The sequence below is a fragment of the Magnolia sinica genome, chromosome 4 (assembly GCF_029962835.1).
Source record: "Magnolia sinica isolate HGM2019 chromosome 4, MsV1, whole genome shotgun sequence".
Classification (NCBI taxonomy): Eukaryota; Viridiplantae; Streptophyta; class Magnoliopsida; order Magnoliales; family Magnoliaceae; genus Magnolia; species Magnolia sinica.
In genome coordinates this window covers 74,033,612-74,049,326 of record NC_080576.1, presented here as the reverse complement: position 1 = coordinate 74,049,326, position 15,715 = coordinate 74,033,612, and the positions used below count along the sequence as shown (strand labels likewise).

Sequence of the window (15,715 nt, the reverse complement as noted above, 5' to 3'; positions counted from 1 at the left end):
TTGATTGTGTTCTTCCTGCATACCTATTATCCAATTTTCATCAGAAAGTGCTTCTTTTACATTTATTGGTTCAATCTGGGATGTAAAACACACGTAGTTACATATGTCTTCTAATTGTCTATGAGTGCGCACACCAGTGAGAGGGTTTCCAAGTATCTGATTGGTTGGATGATCTTTGACAGTCCTTAGTTCAGAATTAACTTGATTTGATGAAGTATCTGGTTTGTCAATCAAAAGAACTTCATCATTATCTGAACTTGGGGCAGGTGTATTCAAGTGATCATCAATGACTACATTGATGGACTCTTGAATCACACAAGTCCTGTTGTTCAGAACACAATATGCTCAACTGTTTAAAGAGTATCCTAAGAAGATCCCTTCATCACTCTTTGTATCAAACTTTCTCAGATTTTCACGGTCACGTAAAATATAGTACTTGCTGCCAAAAACTTGAAAGTATTTGACAGTAGGCTTCTTATCAAACCAAAGTTCATAAGCAGTTTTATTATCAGACTTACATGTATACACTCGGTTGATAATATAACATGCAGTATTTATGGCTTCAGCCCAAGATTTCTAGGGAGCTTCATACTATTCAACATTACGTTTCTCATTTCTTGAAGAACTCTATTTTTCCTTTCCACAATTCTATTTTGTTGTGGTGTTTTGGGTGTAGACAATTTATGCGATATTCCCTGATCGTTACAGAATTTTTCAAAACTGCTATTCTTGAACTCAGATCCAGGATCACTATGGATCTTACAGACTTGAGAGCCTTCTTCAGTTTGGATCCGTTTAAGAATCTTTTTTACTTCATCAAAGGTTTCTGATTTATCCCTTAAGAAAGCTACCCAAGTGAATCTGGTAAAATCATCCACGATTACCAGTATATATTTTTTGCCTCCTCGATTCTCCATCTTGGTAGGTCCTATAAGGTCCATATGGAGTAGCTCGAGTGGTCTTGATGTGGCATTGGAGTTCACCTTTTTGTGAGAGCTCCTTATTTACTTGCCATACTGGCATTCACTACATATTTTGTCTATTTTTTATAAATTTGGTAAACCTCTTATTAGTTCTCTTTTGCCCAATCTTTATAAATTGCGGTAGTGTATATGTCCAAGGCGTTTATGTCATAATTCAGTCTCATCGGTATGGACCATGTAACACAATTGTTTAGATGAGCTACCATCACTTACAATATAGCAGTTTTCAGAAGTCCTGCGACTAGTTAATATTACAGAACTCTTTTTGTTTAAAATTTCACAACCTTTATTAGAAATTTTCACACTATGATTGTTATCACATATTTGAGATATGCTTAACAGGTTGTTTTTTAGTCCGTCAACATATAAAACATTTTTAAATAAGGGGAGGTTATAGAGTTAAACTGTACCTTGGCCAATAATTTTGCAGTTGCTACCATCACCAAATGTGACTGATCCATCAGTCATATCTTTAAGATCGGTGAATAAAGCCTTGTCGCCTGTCATATGCCTGGAGCATCCACTATCAAGGTACCACTTCAAATGACTTGTGGCTTTGAAAGTGGTGTGGGCAACCAAGCAAGTAACCTTAGGAACCCATTTCATAACTGTTTTAGGTTTGGAAGTATAGTTGGTCTTCTTGTTTTTGTAATGACCCATTGAGTTAGATTTTAAGAGCTCCTTAAGCAAATCAACTATCTTTTCAGCTAAAGGATTTCAGTTCTGATTCTTATAGCTGATATGGTTATTTCTTAAAGATTGAAAAGTTTTGGAATCTTTGGAAAACTTATGATTTGCACTCTTTTTTTTTTGAGTTTGAAGACTCTCCTTTCACAAATTTTGGAGGAGTATTCTTTTATTTAGGAGGAATATTTCTATCGTATCCCAGACCAGATCGATCATCACATTTTCTTGATTCAGACAGAAGTTTTTCTAATTTCGGATCACCCTGGGCATACCTCCATGTATCCTTTAAACTCAATAGTGAAGAGACTTCAAATTTAAGTTTCTCATTTTCAGATTGTAGGTTTTCAATCAAGGAAGTTTTGAAATATAAATCGCATTTTGATTTTTCAAAACTATCTGAAATGAGGGATTTTTCTAAAATAAGAGAATCGAAATTTTCCTTAAGCTTTGAGAACTTTTCTTTCTGAAGTTTTAATTTTACTGCAATTTTACAACTTTCCTTGTATAGGGCATTGGAAGCATCTTGAAGATCTTCTTCATTGTCATGATCACTATTTAGATTTTCTTCACTAGTTGAATCATCATGATCTGAAAAAGTGAACTTGGCTAGAGTCATAAGAGCCTTATCATTGCCTGACTCGGTTTCAGAATCTTCTGATTCAGAAGTAGCTTCAGAGTTAGAAGATTCATCCCAAGTAGCCATCATTCCTTTCTTTTTAGGTTTGCCCTTTTTAGGACACTTGTTTGCTAAATGCCTATATTCTTGCAGTTGTAACATTGACTATCTTTTAATGATCTTCAAGGCTTAGATTTCGATCTCTTATCATTAGATTTTTGAAAATCAACCCTCTTTTTACTTTTGAAAATCTTGTAAAACTTTTTAGCAAGAAGAGCCTTATTATCTTCAGAATTTTCTAAATCAGAATCTTGAGAAATACATTTAGAAGATTTAAGAGCGATAGATTTTCCTTTAGAAGCTTTAAAATTTAATTCATAGGTTTATAAAGACCCAACTAGTTCTTCTACCCTCATATTGTCCGTATCACGAAGTTCCTGGATTGCGGTTACCTTAAAGTAAAATCGTTCAGGAAGTGAGCGTAGTATCTTTGCACACACTTTACTTTCTAGAATTTTATCGCCAAGACCCCACATAGAGTTTACAATGTCATTTGATCTTGTACAAAAGTCCATAAACATTTCATTTTCCTCCATATGAATTTCTTCAAATTTGGTTGTGAGGAGTTGGACTTTAGATTTATTGACAATTGAAGTACCCTCATGTGTCATTTCTAAAATATCCCAAGCTTCCTTTGCAGTATCACAGGATATAATTCTTTTTAACTCATTCGGTGATAGTGCGCAAGTGATTACATTTAGTGCTTTTGCATTGGCACTACTCTCGTTTTTCTGAAGAGTGATCCATGAGAAATACGGTGTTACTCTCATTAATTTTGAACCATCGATCCCAGTCACTTCCGTGGTAGGTGGGTTCCATTCAGTCACTGTGGCTTGCCACACACTTTCATCCATTGATTTGAGGAAAATCCTCATCCTAGCTTTCCAATAAGCATAGTTAGACTCATCAAATGGTGGAGGCCTAGTGACTGAAAGGCTATCAAAATTTGACATCTTATATATAGCTTAGATCGTTAGCTTAGGAAATGAATCCAAGAATAAAGAATTAAAAACGAGCTATTTGGCTTTAATACCACTTGAAAAGGTTAACCTATATGTCCTAGATGGGGGGGGGGGGGGAATAGGACTATGCCAAATAAAACTTTAACAGCGGAAAAATGATAACCAAATAAAATAAATCAATTCACAATGTTTAAAATGAAAAGCAGCCTCAATAATCAAGTATTGAGAGATTGAAACAAATGTAGTTCTAAGGACAACCTTACACCATAAAAACCAAAGGTTTATGGCAGGACAACCTTATTTCTAGAACGTTCTTTATATCAAAAACTCAAACTGAAGAGAAATAAATAAATAGCAAGGAATTGAAATAAATTGCAAGAATTTAAATCTAAGTTATTACAACATTCCTCACTATGCTTGAAATGTAAAAATTATAACATTCACATCCACACATACATTCCACAACTTGAATGATAAAAGATATGAAATTAAGCAAATATTCAAATCACAATACACAAGGAGTTATAGTGGTTCGCCTGTGTGTTCACCAACTGTTAAACAACAGCACACAGAATGTTACGCCACTCCTAATATCTTCACACATGGGATATTAGCGTTCACTATCAAAATAGGTTTCACAGGTTCACCTAAAACCTTCACAATTGTGTCTTTTTAACTTGGGCTTACACAATCCAAAAACCCACACTTTCTGAGTTTTCTGGCTCTCCTCGGATAACCAAACACAATGAGATTTTTCTGGCTTAATCTCAAAAGAAATCAAAAATAAAATGTAAATTACAATAATATAAAATACCTAGATTTCTCCTTTGTAGCAGCCCAGAAGAACCAAGTCGAAGTAGAGATTCGAATGTCAAGTTCAATGTCCAATACTCACTTTATAATGGTTCTAGGTTCTAATAGATTTTAAATTAAACAAAAATGGGCTAGCTTTAATTGATTTTGATTCCAGAAAAAGGAAAATAACACTTCATCTTTTCATATCAGATTGGAATATAAGAAACAAAATCAATTTAAAAAGCTAAAGAAAGAGAATGTTAAATATGCATACTTAGCTTAAAATGGAGCATAGACTTAACTCTCAGAAGGCCGGATTAAAATTGCTTGAGTTGTTCAATATTCTGAGATTCGTGCTCTATTTATAGGTAAGCAAATCGCATCTTCAACTGGTCTAGAAGTCGCTACGACTGGTCTTAGAACCAATGGATATTTGAAAATTTGAGCGCGATAAGATAAGGCAGTTCCATGACTGGTCGTAGGTAGTCTACAACTAGTCGAAGGACACCTTCGACTGGTCTTAGGTTGCTCACGACTAGTCGAAGCCAAGCAAAATACATCGCTGTAGTTTGAGTCGTAGGTTCACAACTGGTCGAAAGAACAGTTGACACTGTTCATACGATTGGTCAAATAGACCACAGGACAGGTCGACGCTTAACAAAAAATTCTAAATTTTTACAACAAACTTACGACTGGTCCAGGAAAATCTTAAACAGGTCAAAGTAGTGCTAGGACTAGTCGAGAAAGATCCAGGACTAGTCTTAGAGCAGACTAGATTCTCAAATATAAAATATTTTCATTATGTATCTAAAATAACCTACTCTAAAGGTCAACCTAAGGTCAAACATACCTTAATAGTGAAGTAAGGACATTGAACCCTTAAGATATGTAACCTTTAAAGAAAGTGAAGCTTAAAATCTTAATATAGCTTTTCCTTAAAAGCTTCAATTACTCAATGTTGAATCTTGACTTGTAACTTGTAAATACATTTGAACATTCTCGAGTCTTGACTTGCAAACATGTCTTGTCCTTCAAAGTCGATCTTGTGAGACAATGTCGTGGCTTGACATATCTTGAGTTGAGCATTGTGCTTCACTAATGTAGTCAACATCCATACACTGAGACTCACTTCATCCATACATGCTTCATCCATACTGTGTCTCGATTATTTATGTAATTTTGCAAAGTACAAGCAGTATTTTTGGCACCACAAATTTGACAACATAAAGGGGCTTTCAACCATAGCACTTACACGGTCGTCGTCTGACGATAAGACTGACTTGGTTAGACGGCATTCTTAAGCTCCTAAGATTAACTCCAGGCGGTTAAGCCTTTCAGGAGCTACCGGCTCTAATACCAATTGAAATTGCAGTAGGTCCATAATGCATTTAATGTGGAAGTATGGCAAAGCTATAGAATGTAGGCTAGGTCCTAGAAGGGGGTGATTAGGACCAATTAAAAATATTTACCTATAAATACAAACAATGCCTAACTTAAACTAATTTACCAATTATAATAAGTGAGGCGAAGTAATTCTAAGGCTTCCAAGCCAATAGAGGGTCCAATCACATAGCCCTACAAAAGGACTCTACAATTTATGCCCTACGTAAGAGCAAAGGTCTTACACAAGAACCTAGACTTTATGTCCTACATAAGTACAAGGGTCTGTTGAGTGTCAAATATTGCATTTCTCCCCTATTTATATCTTGGTTTTATGAAAATGATAATGCTTAAAGGTATATTTTATACATGTTTGTGTTGCAAGGTGAATCTAAGAGTTTGAATTGGAAAGAATGCTAAAAGCATGGATTTGATGCTCAAGAATTACTAAGGCAAAGGATGGATCTTAAGAGACTAAGAATGAAGAATTCACTTGTTAAAAATCCAAGGAAACCAAGTGCAAAAGCTGAAGAAAGGACTCGAAAGACTTCAGAATCTGGAGCAGAAAAATAGACAGATTTGGTCTAATCGAACTTGCACAAAATAGTCCAACAACAAACGATGAAATTCAAAAGCTAATTCAGTTTAATCGAAACCCAGTTCGGTCTAACCAAAAGTGCACAAAAAGCTCCAGCGCTTAAAGGAGTTAATTTGGTTTGACTGAAGATTAATTTGGTTCGACCGACAACTTAAGTTCGGTCTCACAGAACCTATCTCGGTCCGACCAAAATTGGGCAACTGTTAAAACAAAATCCTTTCCAAATTTGAACTCGACTTTGGTCCGAACGATGCGTAACACGGCTGTGTAAATTAAGATACTTTCACGATCGGATTGCAGAAATTCCAAGTCGGTGCATAAGGTGGAGCTTCACAACTATAAATAAGAATCCCTAGGGCGTTCCTAGGTATCATTTAGGGTTTGAGGAGTGAGCAAAAGGGTGGAGAGCCATCGCTAAGAGTCTTTCTTCTTCTTCCTTAGTTGTTTTTATGTTTTATTTAAGAGTTCTTAGTTCAATCATGTTTATGGTTGGCTAAATCTCTTAGCTAGGGCTAAGAGTGGAAGCTTGTAGCGTAATTGGGATGTTTACGTTACTTTGATTCATGTTTATGTTGAACTTTATTGATTTCTAGTTGATTTTAAGGAATATTTTTAGTTTTCAATGGTTTATTGTGATTTAAATTACAGTATACGCTACGATAGTTTTGAGTATCTTCTTTTCTTATTTGAGATTGTGGGATTGGTAAATCCTGTTGTTTGCCATCATCTCATGGGCTTGGTTTGGTGATTGAATCCCTTCCAAATCTTCACAGTCCTCTTCTATTGAGAATAAATCAATGAGAAGTTCAAAGATCTGATCATCTCCCTTTCCAATTGGATAACATAGGACTTTGATTCCAGTTGTGTCTCTTGAATCAAGGAAGGTGGCATCCCAATATCTACAGGTGGATCCTTGGTACCCTAGTTCCCACCTTTAAATTCACAAGTTTCAATCAACACAATTCAAAATTACTTCCAATTATTCTAGAATTCAGATTTATATCCTTTTCTTCTTCTAGTTCTAGTTCTTTTCAGAAATGTATGAGATTAGTCCTTGTAGATTCGACCTTGGTCTCACCGAGATTATAACTACATCGCGACCCTACACTTGGGGTTGTGAACAGGGTCCTAATCTCGAACACAGCAATTTAGGCCACACAAGTCAAGGTCTTAATCCCGAACCTAAGTCTATGTCCTACACAAGGACAAAGGTCCTATATGAGAACTTGGGTTTAGGCCCTACATAAGAGCAAAGGTCCTACACAAGAACCTAGGAATTTTTTCCTACACAAGAGCAAGGGTCCTGATCCCGAACCTGGAAATTTATGCTACACAGGCTAAAGTCCTAATCCCAAAATGTTACTTATCCTCCCGTCGGAAGCCTACATAAGGACTTGAGTTGATTTTTTCTTAGGCTAACCAACAACCTTGGTCCTACATAAGAACCACAGATTTAAGCCCTATGGAAGAGCCAAGGTCCTACACAAGAACCTAGTCAAGTTTGTGGATAGTAAGCTCTTAACCTCAATCCTACATAAGGAAAGAGGCTAACCTATGGACTCCTAACAATGAAGCTTACTTGTCGGATTGAATCCCTTTTTATAGCTCCTCTTAGGTTGCTTGATCTCCACTCTCCTATGCTTCAATCATCTCCCTAATGTTCCCCTGATCATGTTGCCGCTGCTTCGCTAAGGTTTTTGCTCCACGATCAATCTCCTTGCATTTGATGTGTCTTAGGGATGACCAAGGTAATTAGAGTGGGTCGAATCTCTTACAACTAATGGGTAGTTGTTTATCTTAGGGGATTTAACTAGATAGGCCTCCTAGAAGATTTACCAAGAATGCTTAAGTCCAATTTCTAGGAAATGGAGGAGTTCAACCACATCTCAATGTTGAGATTGAAATTCTTATTAAAGCTGTAATCTCAAAGGAGATGGCTTAGAACTCAATGGAATAGAGGCTTCGGATGAGGGATTTGCATAGCGAATCACCTTACCTTTTATTGCTCCAAAAACCCATAAAAAAGCCCAAGGACTAAATCCCCTTTATAAATAGTTTGAGCTCCAATGGTCAAATGACATGTAGATTTTGGTCTTGTCAATGCCATCGAGATTTGTAGCCAAAAATCATGTTTACTTGCTGGACAATTCTGGACCCATTTTGATTGCACTGATACGATCTTCGATTGCATCGTAAATCGTTGTTCGATGCCATCGAAGTGGCTTCGATTCCATCGAGTGAGTTAGGGGAAAAATCCTAAAATCTTGCTGGACATTTTAGCAGCTCAATTGATGCCATCGAAAAATAGGTTTTGATTTCGTCAAAGGGGCCTCAATGCCATCAAGAATTCTAGCCATAAATCTAGTGTGGTTGCTGGACATTCCCGACTCTCAATCGATGTCATCGGCCAGGTCTTCAATGCCATTGAAGGTTATTCAATGGCAACTCGATGTTATCAAACATGGCTTGGAATCTGTTGTTTTGGGCTATCTCCTACACAGCATATTCACACCTCTTCTTGCCTTCTTTATCATATTTTTCTTAGTCTCATAAGGCTAATGGATGATTAAATTAATATTCTTAATTGGAACAAGATCATTTAGAGGTTATAAGGTTATTTTGGTTCAAGGGTTAGGGTTACCAAGGCATCTGTTTTGCTTATTCTTGCTCCTTGATGCTGTTTCTCCATTTGTGTCTTCGATCTTCACTTTCCAAAGTCTCTATGGACTTTACGACACAATGACTCACGTGATTGACAAACCAGGGTGCAAAAATGAGTGCACTAACAGGCTTAAATGCGAATCCTGACCACAAGCCCGTCCGATAGAAGAGATGAGCTTTCAATGCGAAGAGGTATGTTACAACCTATGAGGAGATCGGTAAGCTACTTTAGGCTAATTTTGTTGAAGAGGGCCACTACCCCGATTGGCTCACCATTGTAGTGTTGGTGAAGAAGTCCAATGGGAAATGGTGGGTTTATGTTGACTATAACAACTTGAACAAAGCTTGGCTTAATGACAATTTTTTGCTATCAAGGATCAACTAACTAGTTACACCACTGCTGGGTACGCATTGCTCAATTTCATGGATGTGTACTTAGGGTATAATCAGATCAGCATGCACAAACATAATAAGCAAAAGACTGCTTTCATTATAGATAGAGGTCTATACTGCTACCGGGTCATGCCGTTTGGCCTGAAGAATGCCGGAGCAACATACCAGATATAGCTGAACAACATGTTTGGTAAGAAAATCAGAAAGACTATAGAGGTCTATGTTGATGACATGCTCTTCAAAAGAGACAATGAATGGTGGGTCAGGTAGGTGGACTCGGAGTAAGGAGTAATCGGCGACATCTTAAATCTGGGTGAGAGCCGAGCTTACATTATATCATCGGTGAATGGTGGCTTAGTTTCCTCCAACATAGCTTCTATTGAGGTTGGAGCATGCATGTGATAGGCTTGTCGTATGTCGCTGATCTAACATCGTAGCTCATTGAGTTCGGCTTCTCGGAGATCTTCATTGTCAGCCACTGTCTCGGGAGACTTACCACACCTCTTCATCTCCAACGTATAATGTAGGTCAGAGGCAGCCAGTGTGGCGACTCCCGAGGCATGGGAGGGTGCACAATTTGATACCTCATGAGTTTGTTTGTTCAACAAGGAGTAGGTGGGCATTTGAGGTGGTGTAGAGACTTCAGTGGTTGCCCAAGCACCAGCCTCCTCAGCCCCAGAGTTGGGAGGAGGATTCTGTCCCTCTAGCATTCACTTTATCTGATCAATGTTACTGGTTAGTGCTTCGACTTGATGCTCCAGAGAGACGAGGAGACCTACCCAGTTTTGGGACCGTTGGATTGGACCCACGAGTGCAGAATCAGTTTGAAACTGGGAGGGTGAGTCCTAATGGTCCACAGACTATTCTACTAGCGCAGGATTGGGTGCAGTAGTGGTGGTCTGGGCCTTCTTTCTCCCTTTCGCCATTGTTGGAGCACTGTAGATGATAGGAATGACTTTCAATGTTATTCCCACAGACGATGCCAAACTATTGATACAGAAATTTGGACGTCCTCCTTTGAACACTTGATACCTGCAAGAGAAGACAAAGATGGAGATTATGGCTACAACATGGGACCCTCCGATGCCAAAGTCAGATAGGCAAACTAGGTCTCGTAGAACATAAGGTTTTAGGGTGTGTTTTCTGTGTTGGGTTATGTGCACCTTCCACCATTGGAGGTGCTTCTATTTATAGTTGAAATGAGTAGTAGCATAAAGGGCAATCTTCCTATTTAGTAAGTGCGTGTTGTAGAGGGATTCGTGTCCCACGTGTATCATGAATATCTTCCGAGATCTTCAGCTGAGATCTCAGATAGAGTCGTGTTGCGGCTATCTTCCGAGATCCTCGGCTGAGATCCTGGATAAATCCCTTCGATAAGATCTGAGTAGCCGAAATTAGAGAAAATGCAGAGTAGGAGGTCAAGCAACCGAGGTAGCCTATACGGCTATTCTGAATGGTAGTTTGCCAACCTGGATTCTCTAGTGAGCTGTGGTCGAGTCTTCCCTTAGCATTGAGCAGATTATTAACTTGCCGACCTACCCTTGGGAGTTGTGTTCGAGCACTGAGACTGAGCTCGTTTCCTTAGTATAATATAGATAAAATTGGGGATGGCCATCCTCTTCATCTTAGCGTATGGGGTATGGTTTCCCAGAGTGTATTAGCTTAGAATCTTACCTTGTGTGGGGTCGTACATCGGGTGCTCTTACGAAGAGATGTTCCGAGCAATAGCTCGAAAATGGATGGGACCATGGAAGGGCTTAACATCTGATGGAAGTGGAGATACTTCATCTTCTGATGGTTGAGATAAAGGAGTAGGCTGCTTCTCCAGTAGTGGATTACTGCTTTCTGGCCGTTGAGGAGCTCCTTAGTCATGACTGGCGCTGACTGATCACACGACGAGCACAGATGTCCGATCTAACCCCTTCTCCTTAGCCAATCCATTTTTTCCTATAACAATTATAAGGTACTGTTGATGCAAAAATCTGGTCCACCCTCTTTAGTCCTTCGAATATCTACATAGAAAGAAGACAAAAGGGACCCTGGCTACATCAGAGGACCCTCCAATGCCAAAGTCAGGCTAGGAATCTGACTCTGGTAGTATTGAGGGATTTTAGGTGAGAGATTTTGCATACCTTTCACCATAGATAGGTCATCTATTTATAGAGCAAGATTTGATTACGTGGATAGAGACGTTTCCTAAATTATAGGCATGCTTTCAGTGGACGTCTCTCAACCATTTTCATGTGATCTTTAGTGAAGCTAAGATCAAGGGGTTAAACACTGAGAAAGTTGAGGTAGATGGTCGTGGTTGACCAGACTGAGGCCAACAAGGTTGAGGCCGACCCAACCTTCGAGGCCGAGGTTGTGGCTGACCTCCATGGCCGAGGTTGATGCCAACCTCCATGGTCGAGGCCGAGGTCGAGGTCTATCTCCATGGCCAAGGCGATGCCGACCTCCATGGTTGGGGCTGAGGTTAAGGTCTATCTTCAGGTCGAGGTCTATCTCCATGTCAAGGCTAACCTTTGAAGCTTATCTTCGCTCATTCTGGTTATCTGATTAGTCCAATTTTACCCTTAACATTAGCCCTCCTACTTTCGAGCATTCTTTAGAAGCTCGAGAAGTAAGTTGGCATGGACCGATAGTGTGAAGTCCTCTGCGGAAGAGGCTGGATGGAGTAGAGCATTTATAGATCGTGCATTGTAGAGTTGATGGGTCGACCACACACCAGCAAGCTGATCAGCTCTTTCCCTTTGAGAAGGGGAGGTAGCTCTTAGTCAGTCGATGTGGAACTAGTAGGTCATGTGTTGAGTGTGGAATATTACATATTTTCTCCTATTTATGTCTTGGTTATATAAACATGATAGTGCTTAATCGATTTAATTATGCGTGTTTCCATGTGCAAGGTGATTTCGAGAGCGTAAGGTGAAATTGATGCTAAAAGGAATATTTATGCTTAAAAGATTATTAAATTAGGATTTGGAGATTTAGAAGTCACTAATGAAGAATTCATATGCTAAAGATCTAAGGAAACCAAGTGAGGAATGAAGAGAATCAAAGATTTGAAGCGAAGAAAAAAATCCTGGAAATTAGCCAGAAAAAACATATTTTGAAACTTTGAGTCTAAAAAGTGAAAGTTCTGAAATAATTCCCAAAATAGACTTCGTTGGCATCGACAATTTATGAATTTTGGGCTCAACTTGCTGGACAGTTCTGGACAATTCCCAAAGGTGCAATTGAATATTGTTCAATGACATCAAAGTTTACCATCGAAGATGAGCAAAGTGCATAAATTTGAGGTGATTTATAAACTTTTCGGAGGCGGTGTGAAAGTTTGAGTTTCAAAACTATTTAAAAGAGTCCGTAGGCTATTCCAAATCATCTTCTAAGGTTTAGAAGGGGAGAAAAGACCTAGTTGGAGCTATGACAACCTTCTTCCACCTCATTTCTTTATGGATTCTAGTATATCGTTTAGTTTTTCTTTTATTTTTGAGTTAGCTGTGACCAGATAATCTCTTAGCTAGGGCTAAGAGGTGAAGCTATAGTTTATTTTGATGTTTACTGTACTTTGATTCGAGTACATGTTGGATTTCCATTAATTTTTAGTTTAAATAAAGGAATATTTTTAGTTTTCTATGGTTTATTGTGACTGAAATTACAGTAGATACTGTTAAAGCTTTTGATATCTTCTTATCTGTTTTGAAAGCGTATGCTCTGTAAAATTTATGATTCACCATCATCTATAGGACGGTGGATGGTTGAATTCCTTATGATTATCACATGGATGCTTCATGAGAGAACTATGTTAATGGAAAATTTAGATTTTTGGGTTTTTATTGCTCTATCATCCAACTAGATAGGATAGGACTCTAATTCCAGTTGTAACTCTTTGAATCAAGTAAGGTAGTTTCTTAATAGCGTGGATCCATGGTGCCCTAGTGTCCCTTTTCTTACTGATAGTTTATTCACAATTGATTTCTCTTATTCCAGATTTTAGTTTAATTGTTATTCTAGTTCTAGTTCTAGTTTATTTTCATAATACATACAAGTTAAATCCCTGTGCATTCGACCTCGGTCTCACCGAGTTATTACTACATCGCATCCCTGCACTTGGGGTTGTGAACAAGTTTTTAGTACCATTGCCGGAGACTTCGGCTATATTTTTCTAAGATTGATTAGTATTATAATTAGGTAAAGATTAGGGTTAACTTTTGCTGTATTTTTAGGTTAGGATTTTCTAATTTTATTTTTTAGAAACTAACGATGTTTTCTGTTTTCTAGCAATTTAACATAGAAACTCCAATCCGATAACTTCTTTTCAACTCTCTTATTTTTAGATTTCTTACTTACTATAGTTTTAAATTTTTTTTCTTGGGTTTTAGTTGTTTAGAATTTGAGGACTGTGAGTGTTTCATGCCCATATTGGTTCGTGACAACACTTGATGTCTCTTAAGTGAAGGAGGATTAGTCGAAGGGTTACATATCCATCACCAGATTAGACACCACTTGAGATCCTCTGAGTTAATTGAAGTAATGGCTGCAAATAAACCTCAACATCCAGTTGAGGAAGTTCAAGATGAGAATGAGGTGCATAATTCTCCCCCACCTCGTACTTTATGAGATTACTTACAACCGGCGTGGGTAAATACACCTTCCTGCATGATATTTCCAATCAATGTAGTAAACGTGGACTTTAAACTAGGAGTAATTTAACTCCTTCCTAAGTTTCATGGACTAGACTCTAAAAGTCTATACTTACACATCAAGGAATTTGACAAGATAGTTGCCACATTACACTTCCCAAACGTGTCTGATGACATAGTTAAACTGAAATTGTTTCCTTTCTCCTTGAAGGAAAAGGCTAAGTTGTGGCTGCATTCCTTAAGGCCACAATCCATCGGCACATTGGTCGAGATGACACAGGAATTCCTCAAAAAGTTCTTCCCATTTCACAAAATAAATACCTTAAGGAAGACAATCATGAATTTCACTCAAAAAGAGGAAGTGACCTTCTTCCAATGTTAGGAGCGATACAAGGATCTCATTAATTCATGTCCACATCATGGCTATGAAATATGGCGGGTAATTAGTTTTTTCTACATTGGATTGACTTCACCCATTTGCCAATTAGTAGATATGATGTGTAATGGGGAATAATTCATGAACAAAGAAGCCAATGATGCGTGAGGTTATTTTGATAAACTTCCTCAAAACGCGCAATCATGGGACATCTCCCCAAGACCCACCACTTCCAAGCCTACTCAATCAAGAGAGAAAGGAGGAATTTATGTTCTAAAAGAAGAAGATGACATAAGTGCAAGAGTGGCTAATCTCGTAAGAAAAGTCAAGGCCATGGAACTTAAAAAGTGGAATCTACTAGAGTCAATGAGGTTGTAGAAGTTGTTTGTGGTATTTGTGCTTGCAACATACATACAACTGAAAATTGCCCAACAATTACTACTTTTCAAGGACTGTTGAATGAACAATTAAATGTTGTAAACAATTACCGATGCCCATTCAGCGGACCCACCCCAAATACATATAATTTCAGTTAGAGGAACCATCCAAACTTCAGTTGGAGGAACAGACAAACTGCTACTCCTCAAGGGATCCCTACCCAATTCCTGAATCAAGGGATACCTCAAGAGGAGTCGGTTCAAAATTTCACACAAACTCAAGAGCTCGTCCAACAAAGCACACTTCGAGTATTACAAGACCTTACAAAGGCTATGCAAAGAATTGAGTCACACTTAGCGATTAGGGAGAAGGGGACTTTCCCAGCCCAACCTCAACCTAATCTTAAACTTCAATATGAATTAAGTGAACCGAGCTCTTCACAACACATAGAGCAAGCTAAATCCATTACCACTCTGAGATTGATAAGACCATTACAATGAGGGTTGATGAGCCCCAGGGCATAGAAAAAGTAAAAGAGGATGATGGACCTAGCATTGCTCCATAAGAGAAAGAACCCGAGAGAGCATCCAAGCCTATTGCGCCATTCTCCTAGCAGTTAATTGCACCAAAACCTCTATCAACTCTCAGGATATTTTGGAGGTGCTTAAATGGATGAAAGTCAATATCCCTCTATTGGATGTTGTGAAATAAATCCCTTCATATGTCAAGTTCTTAAAAGATCTATGCACTACCAAAAGATGGCAAAACATACAAAAGAATATCTTTTTGACAGAGAAAGTGAGTGCCATCCCCATGCAAGATGTGCCACAAAAATATAAGGATCCCGGTAGCCCAACTATCACTTGTGTAATTGGAAATCACCGGATTGAACATGTACTCCTTAACTTAGGGGCAACTGTAAATCTGATCCCTTATTCGGTCTACAAACAATTGGGTCTAAGTTAATTAAAACTCACCTGGACCACACTACAACTTGTTGATCGTTCAGTTTGTATACCGAGAGGGATGATTGAGGACGTGTTGGTCCAAGTTGATAAATTCTACTATCCGGTGGATTTTATCATTTTGGATACTCAGCCTTTCATAGACGTGAGCACTCAGATTCCCATCATTCTTGGTCGCCCATTCCAAGCTACATCAAATGCCATCATCAATTATAGGAATA

General features: G+C 38.3%; 1 non-coding gene across 1 annotated transcript; it reads right to left on the bottom strand.

The window, feature by feature from the left end:
- Window positions 1-14,093: 14,093 nt before the first annotated feature.
- Window positions 14,094-14,201, bottom strand: LOC131244907 (small nucleolar RNA R71). The gene has a single exon (XR_009170676.1). It is a non-coding gene; the product is annotated as a small nucleolar RNA R71 (small nucleolar RNA).
- Window positions 14,202-15,715: the final 1,514 nt, after the last annotated feature.